The 3,584-nt window shown below is 28.8% G+C and overlaps 1 pseudogene; it reads left to right on the forward strand.

The window, feature by feature from the left end:
- Positions 1–346: 346 nt before the first annotated feature.
- LOC116844321 lies at positions 347–1,387 on the forward strand (annotated as a pseudogene).
- The last annotated feature ends 2,197 nt before the right edge of the window (positions 1,388–3,584 follow it).

Genomic DNA, 3,584 nt, shown 5'->3' on the forward strand with positions numbered 1-3,584 from the left:
AAAATTAATGTGACCTTGACCTGACCTTCGCTACGCAACCCAAGGTCAAACTGATGTGATCAGTAAATACATCTTTTTAAACGCCACAACTTTTGTCTGAAACATTTTTTTGTAAAACTTATATTTTTCCTGATATTCGGGCGTCCCGGTACTTTCCGAACACCCTGTATAAGCAAGGTATTTTGGAAGATTTTCTGCATGTATTACAAAGTATATGAAAGTTAGTATCATAATGGGTGCAGATATATTATTTTGTTATTGTTTGCTATTCCTATTTATAGTAACTATTTTTAATTTTATTTGCTTTCTAATTTGATTATAGGTACAAATCTTCAACGCTGAAGAAAAACATGCAGTGCTTCTTATAGACGAAATGTCTATAAAACCTGGCTTACAGTACGATCATTCTATTACTGCAGTTGTGGGTCGTCCAACCATGAAACTATCGAGTGGATTTGATAGTTGTAATGAACGAGCAACGCATGCCCTTGTGTTTATGCTGTGCGGCATTAGCTCGAAGTGGAAACAGATTGTAGCATATGAATTTATAGCAAATTTATTTTGCTCACAAAAAATAGTTAAAAGAATTACAGCAATTATTTAACAGGTGAATGATATTGGATTAAAAATAAAAACAGTCATTTCTGACATAGGATCACAAAATAGGAGTTGGTGGAGACTCATGAACATTTCTATTGGTAAATACTGTAAAATAACCAATTATACTGTACATCCATGCAATAATGACGAAAAATTATATATTATGCCAGATTCAGTCCATGTATATAAAAACGTTGCGTGTTCGTTAATAGCGGGCAACAAATTTTATTTGAACGAGACGCTTATGATAAAATATAATTTACCGTATAATGAAATTTCGTTGGAACCCATTCGCGAAGTATATAATTTAGATAACAACGATGCATTGAAACTGTATTCATATCTGAAAGAAGTTATTAATACATCTCATTTCGATAATATAAATGTCGTCTTAAGTATAGAATTATTAAACAACAGTGTTTCTGCAGCTATATTATAGCCAATGGACGTATTGCAAATATACATAGGACCACCGCCTGGTTCCTTATATATATATATATATATATATATATAAATTATGACTGGTCGATATGAAAAGCTTGCACTGTCACATTTGGATGAAAATGTCTATAAAAATAATATTAGATTTCTTAATGATATTTTGGAAATTGTTCAGGGAATAACTGTCGAAGACGGAAAATGGAAACCTTTTCGAAGTGGTATATTACTTTGCACACAAACTGCTCTAGATTTGCAAGTAGAATATTTAGAGAAAGAGAATTTCAAGTTTTTATTATTAGGAAGATTTACTCAAGACGCTTTAGAAAATCTATTTTCATCCGAGTGAGAAAATTTGTACCAGATGCGCGTGAATTTAAAAATACGTTAAGACTTGTATGCTTATCACAGTTCCATGCTAATATTAATCCTAGTAATTACTTTAATGTTGACACGGATCATATCGTTCAATATTGCAAAGCAATGAAAAATAGTGACTTAAAAAATAAGTCTTTAGAAATACTATGTCAGGAAAGTATTGAAGACAATTTAGAGGATACAGAAATATATAAACCATTACTTGGAGATAAGGCAGATTTAAGCGATGTAATTCAAGCTTTGTACCATTTACTAGGTGCTTTATTATATAAGATCAAGAAAAACTTCAAACATTGTGATCGTTGTTTTAACTCTTGTGACCAAGTGTACGCAGGATTCAAATAATAATATTTCTTTTTTCTCTCAACTTAAAGAGTATAAAAAAGATATTTAATATTTCCAACAATAGATATATATAACATTATATATAAGTGTGAATTATTATTTAGGAAAAATATAAGTAAGTTTATTTCAAATAAGTTACAAGTTATACAGTTTATACAAATATTTTTACAAAATTGTCTTACACCGTTTATTCCGTCATGCCACAACATTATGTATAAACTTATAAAAACATTTGTTATAACACGCATCCGTTTTTCTCTACAAAAGAAAACTAGTATTGTATAAAAAATGCTAACAATAGTAAAAGCGTTGCTATGAAAATGTATGTAAGTAATATAAGGCATAATAAATAAAATTATTTATTTTTATAATTTACGATTGTCCTTTTTCACAAAATACATTTATGTGTTTATATTATTTGAATGAACCGCCTGCTGGACCCAAAATGATAGATGATTGCGGTACTTTGTATATCTAGTGACTTTAAGTGTTACGATTACCGATTTACTAACTTATAACTGTCATCATGGTGGAGTCGAGTGACAGTTCGCGCGTACGAGAATGGAGTTATAACGAGGTTATATTTTTAATATAATAGTTTCAAAAGTTGCAAAGTGTGTTTGCCGTGACAATTTTAAAGAAAAACTATGGAATTAACAAGAATAATATCAGATAAATATCGGCGTATGCAAAAAATATATAACTATAAGGATGTAAAACTTGAATACTTTATCGTTTTTACTTTTTAATTAAATAATAAGGAGATAAAAGAGGAAAGAATAGAAAAGGAGAAGAAAAGAAAGAGAAAAAGGAGAGAATGTGCGAGAAGAAATGAAGAGGAGACAGAAAAAATGAAGATAAATGATAAGATGGTAAAAAACCATATAAGAGAGCGACATGGAAAGATAAGAAAAATATATGAGTGAGTAAGGGAATGAATGAATAAAAGGATAGATAATAAATAAATAAATAAATTTTTTTGACTGCTACGATAATAAATAAATATTGCTTTACATAATATAAAATAATTTATAAGAATATAGAACTAGGACACTGTTTATATTATTTGTACTTTTATTATTTTTAAACAAGGCAAGAAGAAAGAAAGAAAGTACAGAAAGCGGGAAAAAAAAAGAAACTATAAGAAGATAGTACACAGACAGATAAGTAACATAAAATAGAAACGAAGCAAGGAGAGAGAAAATAGAAAGATGCAAGATGCGAGACAAGAGGAATATATGAGTGAGTAAGAGAATGAATGAATAAAAGGATAAATAATAAATAAATAAATAAATAAATTTTTTTTGTCTGTTGCGATAATAAATAAAGTTGCTTTACATAATATAGGATAATTTATAAGAATATAGAACTAGGATACTCTTTATATTGTTTGTACTTTTTATAGTAAAAAACTGACGTTTGAAAACGTCGCTAAGAGACCGTGTGTTTACAATACCCTCCCGATGCGGGGGCCAAGAAGAGGAACGATCGGCAGATTTTGTGAAGCCAGCGAGCGAGTTAGATAATAAAAGTTACGGAGTAAAACGAAGCCGAGTGTACTCGTTATTATTTAACATATAAGTAAATTTACAATGTCCAAGTTCAACGTATAAAGTTATTAACAAAGAAACTCGTTTTCAATGTTTAATATTATTTTGTGAAAAAGATGTAATATATAAAATCAAAATTACTTTTTTACAAAAAAAGTAAAAAAAAAAGCGAAGTGCATGCGTGTTAGCATTAATAAGAAAACCGTTATAAATAAACTTTATAAAAAAAATCGTTATAAATAAACTTTATTTACAAAATTGTTATAAATAAAT

The sequence above is a fragment of the Odontomachus brunneus genome, unplaced genomic scaffold, assembly GCF_010583005.1.
Source record: "Odontomachus brunneus isolate Ranch 3 - 2012 unplaced genomic scaffold, Obru_v1 Obru_scaffold_040, whole genome shotgun sequence".
Taxonomy (NCBI): Eukaryota; Metazoa; Arthropoda; class Insecta; order Hymenoptera; family Formicidae; genus Odontomachus; species Odontomachus brunneus.